Source organism: Macaca nemestrina, chromosome 20 (assembly GCF_043159975.1).
Source record: "Macaca nemestrina isolate mMacNem1 chromosome 20, mMacNem.hap1, whole genome shotgun sequence".
NCBI lineage: Eukaryota > Metazoa > Chordata > Mammalia > Primates > Cercopithecidae > Macaca > Macaca nemestrina.
Window position 1 is genome coordinate 57,986,134 of NC_092144.1, and position 8,476 is coordinate 57,994,609.

Here is an 8,476-nt window from a genome sequence, read left to right on the forward strand (position 1 = left end):
CTGCCCGCCAGAGAACAACCCCCCTTTGACTGGAATTTTCCTTTACCTACCCAAATCCTATAAAACGGCCCCACACTTAATCTCCCTTCGCTGACTCTTTTCGGACTCAGCCCGCCTGCACCCAGGTGACTAAAAAGCTTTATTGCTCACACAAAGCCTGTTTGGTGGGCTCTTCACACGGATGCGTAGGACAATGATTATTCTGTAGAGACGCATCTGGCTATGTTGCCCAGGCTGGTCTTGAATTCCTGGGCTCAAGCGATCCTCCCGCCTCTGCCTCCCACAGCGCTGGGGTTACAGGCGTGAGCCACCGCGCCCTGCGGCTGAAGGTCTTATAAGGCAACTGTGCGCTCTGGAACGCTCCCTGAAAACCTCCCTCTCAACCCCCTCTCTCCTCCCTCACCTGGTCTACCCCAATCCTTCCCCCTTCGTCCCTCTCGCCCTTTCCAGGGAAGGTAAGGGGCTCGAGAATCGCGCCCTGCTTCTCTCCACACCGCGCCGTTCCCCAGCCCCCGCCGTGAAAGGACCACCCTTGAGGCTGATTCCGGGTCCAGTTGGGAGCGGCCGGCCCTGAACCACCTCCCCCCGCGGGCTGTACCATTCTGACCGGGGGGGACCTGGGAGGGGACGCGCGGAGGGCTTCCCCCGGAGGCTGCCTCTCTCAAGACTCTCTCCAACCCAACAGGGGGATGGGAAGCAGACTTGTGTGGAGGCCTCGGGCTGGGGGGTCGCCGTTCCCTTGTCCCCCGCCTCGGCGCCTCTCCGCTCACCACCCCTCCCTGGCATTGGTTGACGCCAGAGGAAGCCGAGGCTCCATCCTTTCTGCGCAGGTTCCCGCCGCACTCGCGCAGACCTAGGGCGTCCAGCTGGGAGAGCGGTGTGGTCCGGGCGTCCGCTCCTCAGCGGATGTGGCGGCCCCGAGCCATGGCTCTCGCCGTGCGAGTCGTTTATTGGTAAGCGCAGCGGCCAGCGGCCCCCGTCTGCGACCCCCACCCGGGACCCGATCTTCCGCACCCTCGGAGCCGGGGTCTGGGAGCGTCGGGGAGAGGACCCATGGGGACCCCTGTATGGGAAAAAGGATTCCGGTGTGGGTGGGGTGGGCGTAGAGAGGGGTGAAAAACAGAGAGCGGTGGTGCCCGGCCCCCTCTTAGGCTTGCCACGTTGGGCATCTCGGGTTATAAAGGGTGGGACTGAGACGGGTGTGTGTCAATTTCGAACCCCCGACTCCGGGGCTCCGCTGGGAGGGGGCTGGTGATCAGCTTTGTAAAGGGACCTAAGGCTCCTCTACCCTAAGGCTTCCTCTCCCCCAATATCCGGAACAGTCGCGGGGTGGGGACAGTGAGAGCTCAGAAGGTTCGAGAATGTCTCAGCCTGTGTTTCAAAAGCACTTGAATTGTTGGCCTCTGCCCAGTGGGTTCCCTTGCCCACGAACCCCACTCCTTTTCTGGCCTCAGTTTTCCCGTCTGTGGCGAGAGGGAAGCTCTGTGTCAGCACTGAACACGCTTAATTTCTACAAGTCTCAGGAACGATATAGTAGGGTAGGATATGAATTACTTTACGTTCTCTCCACTCCCCAGCACCTAATACTGTGCTGGCATGCAGGAGGTATTTAATAAATACCTGTCCAATGAATTTATCCTCCCAGGAATCCCTTAAGAGAGGGGAATTTTAGGCCAGGCGCTGTTGATCACGCCTGAAATCCAAACACTTTGGGAGGCTGAGGCGGGGGGATCACTTTAGCCCAAGAGTTCGAGACCAGCCTGGGCAACACAGGGAGACCCCTCGTCTCTACAGAAACTTGAAAAGTTAGCCTGACATGGTGGCGCGCACCTGTAGTCCCTGCTACTCCGGAGGCTGAGGCAGGAGGATCACTGGAGCTGGGAAGGCGGAGGTTGCAGTGAGCTGAGATGGCACAACTGCACTCCAACTTGGGCAGCAGAGCGAGACTCTGTCTCAAAAAACAAAGAAAGTGTAAATGAAAGAGAGGGGAATTTTAGTTCCATCTTACAGGTGAGAACAGGCTGGGACTGGGGTGGGGGCAGGCTAGTAGCTTCAAGTCTGGACTGCAGGTGACAGGGGTAACTGGAACCTGGGTTTGCCGTCAGCTTTCCACTGCCTCTGCCTGCTCGACAAAGCAGAGGCAAGAGTGACATTTTGAGACGCCTACCAGGCCTGTGCACCAGATTCCAGTCCCAAAATAGCCTGCTGTGGGGGTTGGGTGAGCTTGTATTTCACCCTGGGGACTGGGAAGGTGTTCAGAATCTAGGAGCCGCAGGGCCAGGGTGCGGTGGCTCACGCCTGTAATCTCAGCACTTTGGGAGGCGGAGGTGGAGGCAGGCGGATCCCCTGAGGTCAGGACTTCCAGACCAGCCTGGCCAACATTGTGAAAATACAAAAATTGGCAGGGCGTGGTGTAAGAATCCAGGAGCCTGCAGGGTTTTCCTTGGAGTTTTTCAAGGGCTGTGGGTGAGGGTGGTGGGCACAGGGAGTGGGTGGGGACCTTATTTGTGCTGTTCTTCTCCTAATCCAGTTCTGGTTTTCCCCCTGTTCCCGTCTCTCGTATTTGTGGTCTCGTCTCCTCTCTCCCCTTTTTCCGCTCCCCCTTCTCTGTCTCTTGCTTGCTGTTGGTTTTCTTTGTGTCTCTGCGTCCCCGCGCCACCCCCTGTGCTGTGCCCCAACGCTCTGCCTGGCTGGTGCCTGTCTTCTCCCATGAGGGCATCTGTCACCTCTTTTGCTTGGTCATCTGTATTCCTCTTTGTTTCTTCCTGGCCCCACCTTGCTCTCTCCCCCCACCGCCTGTCTCTACCCTCCTCTCCCCATCCCCCACTTCTCTCTCTCCCTCGCGCCCCCCCTCCCCTGGATGTCCTGGACTCTCCTACCAGTGGCGCTTGAGGCTACAAGTCCAAGGTAAGCAGGGTGGATGCCCGGGGACATTCCTGGAAGCTGGGGAGGGGTAGAGGGGTAGAGGCGGGCTGACTGGTATGACCCCTGCTGTGACCTCACACCGCGTTTTCAGTATCTTCAGCTCAAGAAGAAGTTAGAAGATGAGTTCCCCGGCCGCCTGGACATCGTGAGTCTTGGGATGGGGAGAAAGACTCGAATACAGCCACCGTGTCAGTCCCTTAGGCCTGGATGGCACTGGGTGGGGGTTAGGTTGGCCCTACTCCCTTCACCCATGTTCTCCATCCCCTGGGAAGGGGAGGGTCTCCCCAAGAGGACATCTCAGCCCCTCCAACATCCCCTCCACCCCCTTTTCTCAGTGCGGCGAGGGAACTCCCCAGGCCACCGGGTTCTTTGAAGTAATGGTAGCCGGGAAGTTGATTCACTCTAAGAAGGTATGTCTGTCTGTCCGTCCTGCCTCGTTTTGGGGCTAGCGTGGGCTCGGGGCTGAGGTTGGTGTCTTGGTCCCAGCTCACCCCTTCCGTCTTCCTCCCCTCCCTAGAAAGGCGATGGCTACGTGGACACAGAAAGCAAGTTTCTGAAGCTGGTGGCCGCCATCAAAGCCGCCTTGGCCCAGGGTTAATGCGCCCTGAAGGCAGAGGTGAGGGGGCCCACTAGACAGGGACACCTCCCTATGGATCTTCTCCCTGCCCCATGCTCTGACTCCTTGGCCCAGGGTGGAGAGCCTGGAAGATGTGGGGGGACATCACGTGTATCCCCAGAGCGAGCAGGATAAAGTTAGACCCGGGCGATGAGATGGGGTCAGAGGTGTGCAGGGTGACAGCTGAGATGGTGGTGGGGTCAGGTGTGCAGGATGACAGCTGAGATGGGGTCAGAGGCGTGCGGGATGACAGCTGAGAGAGGGTCAGAGGTGTGCAGGATGACAGCTGAGACGGTGATGGGGTCAGAGGCGTGCGGGATGACAGCTGAGATAGGGTCAGAGGTGTGCAGGATGACAGCTGAGACGGTGATAGGGTCAGAGGTGTGCAGGGTGACAGCTGAGATAGGGTCAGAGGTGTGCGGGATGACAGCTGAGACGGTGATGGGGTCAGAGGTGTGCGGGATGGCAGCTGAGATAGGGTCAGAGGTGTGCAGGATGACAGCTGAGATGGTGATGGGGTCAGAGGTGTGCAGGGTGACAGCTGAGATGGGGCATGCAGGATGACAGCTGAGATAGGGTCAGAGGTGTGCAGGATGACAGCTGAGATGGTGATGGGGTCAGAGGTGTGCAGGGTGACAGCTGAGATGGGGCATGCAGGATGACAGCTGAGATAGGGTCAGAGGTGTGCAGGATGACAGCTGAGATGGTGATGGGGTCAGAGGTGTGCGGGATGACAGCTGAGATGGGGTCAGAGGTGTGCAGGATGACAGCTGAGATGGGGTCAGAGGTGTGAGGGATGACAGGTGAGTTGGTGGTGGGGTCGGAGTTGTGCAGGGTGACAACTGAGAGGGTCAGAGGTGTGCAGGATGACAGCTGAGATGGTGATGGGGTCAGAGGTGTGCGGGATGACAGCTGAGATGGGGTCAGAGGTGTGCGGGATGACAGCTGAGATGGTGATGGGGTCAGAGGTGTGCGAGATGACAGCTGAGATAGGGTCAGAGGTGTGCAAGATGACAGCTGAGATGGGGTCAGAGGTGTGCGGGATGACAGCTGAGTTGGTGGTGGGGTCAGAGGTGTGCAGGATGACAGCTGAGATGGGGTCAGAGGTGTGCAGGATGACAGCTGAGCTGGTGGTGGAGAATCCGGAACTCTAGGTCTTTGTACCATTGCTAGGAAACAGTTCCCAACCCAGCAGGTCATGTAACAGCGTCTGGCCAAGTTCCCAGCATGTTTTGAGACAGAATTTCCTTGCTCCACAATTTCGAGTAGGTCAGTAATTATCATCGGGCTCGGAACCTGAGAATTAGTTCTAGGAATATTCCAGACCTGATCCAGCTGCAGAAACATACCCACTTTAGAACTGAACATGAGTCCAAGAACGCTCTAGAAACAAATGCTAACTCTAGAACGGATTGTCTGCTCCAAAACAACCCTAGAGCTGACTCCCAGTTCCCCCCGTAGAGGTGAGAATGAAATATACCAGCTCCCAACACACTGTAAACCTGAGCTCCCCTTCCCAGCCCAGCAATTGAGAAATGTGAGCCAGGCCCCAGACACTAGAATTCACCACTAGTTCCTGGAGTTGGCTACTGGTTCCTTATATACGGTTTTTCTTTTTGAGATGGAGTCTTCCTCCATCTCCTGGGCTAGAGTGCAGTGGCGTGATCTTGGCTCACTGCAGCCTCTGCCTCCCGGGTTCAAGCAGTTCTCCTGCCTCAGCCTCCTAAGTAGCTGGGATTACAGGTTTCCACCACCACACCCGGCTAATTTTTGTATTTGTAGTAGGTCTCACCATGTTGGCCAGGCTGGTCTTGAACTCCTGACTTCAGGTGATCCACCTGCCTTGGCCTCCCAAAGTGGTGGGATTACAGGCGTGAACCACCGCGCCCGGCCTCCTTATGCACTGTGAACCAAGTATTGTTTCCAACCTAATATATTGTGGAACAAGTGGCAATTTCTATATGAACCTCAGGAACAAAGTACTACTTTCCAGGACCTTCTGAGTCTGATTTTCCAGTTTTTAAGCCAGTGTGGTCCAGATAAGCTTGAAACACAACCCATTCTAGAACTTTTACTAGCCCTTTGTAGTAATAGTTACTGGCCCTTTGTTCTGGTCTCTGGCACTCCAGGGCCTAGAGCATGGTTTACTTTTTGAGGTGGAGTCTGGCTCTGTTGCCCAGGCTGGAGTGCAGTGGCATGATCTCAGCCCACTGTAACATCTGCCTCCTGGGTTCAAGGGATTCTCATGTCTCAGCCTCCTGAGTAGCTGGGATTACAGATGTCTGCCATCATGCCCGGCTAATTTGTGTGTGTGTGTGTGTGTGTGTGTGTGTGTGTGTGTGTATGTATAATATATTTTTTAAGATGGAGTCTTGCTCTGTCGCCCAGGCTGGAGTGCAGTGGCACGATCTCGGCTCACTGCAAGCTCCGCCTCCGGAGTTCACACCATTTTCCTGCCTCAGTCTCCCAAGTAGCTGAGACTACAGGTGCCCGCCACCACGCCTGGCTAATTTTTGTGTTTTTTAGTAGAGACAGGGTTTCACAGTGTTAGCCAGGCTGGTTTTGAACTCCTGACCTCAGGTGATCTGCCTGCTTCGGCCTCCCAAAGTGCTGGGGTTACAGGCGTGAATCATGGTGCCCGGAGATACTTTTTACTCCCCTCTAAACTTCAGCACCAGTTCCCTCTCCATGCGGATCAAGAACAGTGTCCCATCCCAACACACTGTGGGCCCAAGTACCAGCTCCCAGCATGCCTTGTGCCAGAAAACTAATTTCAAATGCATTACACTGAAGTTCCATTTCCTGGAATTCTTTACCAGAGCAGAATGAGGTCATGTTCAATGTGACTTGGGACTTGCCAATATGAAGTAATGCAGAAACAATATCTTGCCTTGTGTGCAGGTCTGAAACAAAGCAAATCCCTCTGACATAAAGGAAAAGAAAAATGGAATTACCTAATTCCAAAGCTGCATCAGCTGAATGCATTGTGGACCGGTGCTATTGAGCGTGGGGGTGGGGTACCACCATGCAGCCTTTGAATTCTTTTTTTTTTTTTTGAGACAGTATCGCTCTGTCACCCAGGCTAGAGTGCAGTGGCGCGGTCTCAGCTCAGTGCAACCTCCACCTCTCAGGCTCAAGGGATTCTCCTGCCTCAGCCTCCCGAGTAACTGGGATTACAGTTGTGCACCACCACGCCCAGCTAATTTTTCTAGTTTTTGTAGAGATGGGTTTTTTTCACCATGTTGCCCAGACTGGTCTCAAACTCCTGGGCTCAAGTGATCCACCTGCCTCAGCCTCGCAAAGTGCTGGGATTATAGACGTGAGCCACGGCACCTGGCTATCTTTCTTCCTTTTAATGCGGGCCCCAAGCCTGGCCTCTGTTCCTGTAAACTGACTCCCTCCCCCAACCACCTCTTTTTCTCTCCACAGTCCAGCGACCTTGACCCAGCCCCTCTCAGCAGACGCTTCATGATAGGAAGGACTGAAAAGTCTTGTGGACGCCTGGTCTTTCCCTGATGTTCTCGTGGCTGCTGTTGGGGGCAGAGATTGACGCCGCTGGTCTTTGCCTCTGTGTGGGAGTCTGTGTGTATGTGTCTTCCCCGGAATCCACACCACCCCACCCTCCTCCTGTCCCCTGGTTTCATCGTCTCTCTTTGCATACCCCATGTCTTCCCCAGTTGTCCCCTGGAGTTTGGGGGACGTCCCGCCTCAGGCATCCTTCTCAAGGGGAAGCCAAGAGAGGCATCAGGATGGGTGAGTTTCTGATTGCGGCGACGTTTGCAACCATTCACGATTCAATAAATACTGGAGGAATTGAACCGAACGTGCCTGTGAGGAGTGTATCCTGTTTTACCCCTGGGCCTCCTCCCTCCAGGACCCTGTCCCAGAAGTGAGCGACCGCGTGTTGAGTGTTCAGTGCACCGGCCCTCTGTAAGGAAGCACCTTACAGCGATGCTGAGGTTAGTTTTTGAGACAGTCTTGCTCTGGAGTGCAGGGGTGCGATCCCAGCTCACTGCAGCCTCCCTCTCCCAGGTTCAAGTGATTCTCCTGTCTCAGCCTCCCGAGTAGCTGGGACCACAGGTGTGCACCACCATGCCTGGCTAATTTTTCTTTTTTTTTTTTTTTTTTTGAGACGGAGTCTTGTTCTGTCACCCAGGCTGGTGTGCAGTGGTGCAATCTCGGCTCACTGCAACCTCTGCCTCCAGGGTTCAAGCGATTCTCCTGCCTCAGCCTCCCATGTGGCTGGAATTACAGGTGCCCGCCACCATGCCCAGCTAATTTTTTGTATTTTTATTAGAGATGGGGTTTCGCTATGTTGGCCAGATGGGTCTCGAACTCCTGACCTTGTGACCCTCCCTCCTCAGCCTCCCAAAGTGCTGGGACTACAGGTGTGAACCACCGTGCCGGGCCTAATTTTTGTATTTTTATTTATTCTTATTTATTTGTTTATTTTTGAGATAGAGTCTCACTCTGTCACCCAGGCTGGAATGCAGTGGTGTGATCTCTGCTCACTGCAACCTCTGCCTCCCGGGTTGAAGCGATTCTCCTGCCTCAGCCTCCTGAGTAGCTGGGGCTACAGGCTTGTGCCATCATGCCCGGCTAATAGGATTTTATATTTTTAGTAGAGACAGGGTTTCACCATGTTGATCAGGCTGGTCTTGAACTCCTGATCTCGTGATTTACCCACCCTCGGCCTCCCAAAGTGCTGGGATTATAGGCATGAGCTGCCACGCCCGGCTGTTTTTGTAACTATTGATAGCAGTGAAGTGCATGCACACTTGACTCCAATCAGGTACAATTTTAAACTGTTTCACTCAAACCTTGACCCACTCATTCTGGGAGGACAGAAATAAAATGGTTCCTCCCCCAAGTCAAATGCTGACTCCTGAAACCCACCACATTCCATGGATCTCTGCCCAGTGACATTTGGGAAAT

General features: G+C 54.9%; 1 long non-coding RNA gene across 6 annotated transcripts; it reads left to right on the forward strand.

The window, feature by feature from the left end:
* The first annotated feature begins 437 nt into the window (after positions 1-437).
* Positions 438-7,364, forward strand: LOC105478615 (uncharacterized). Of its 6 annotated transcripts, none has more exons than XR_011617743.1 (7): positions 438-455; positions 831-953; positions 2,883-2,907; positions 3,017-3,070; positions 3,261-3,335; positions 3,443-3,541; positions 6,971-7,364. It is a non-coding gene; the product is annotated as an uncharacterized lncRNA (long non-coding RNA). The 6 variants fall into 6 exon arrangements; XR_011617744.1 differs by lacking the exon at positions 438-455 and adding an exon at positions 1,795-2,413 and having other exon boundaries at positions 699-953; positions 6,971-7,132; XR_011617745.1 differs by lacking the exon at positions 438-455 and adding an exon at positions 1,795-2,351 and having other exon boundaries at positions 703-953; positions 6,971-7,132.
* The last annotated feature ends 1,112 nt before the right edge of the window (positions 7,365-8,476 follow it).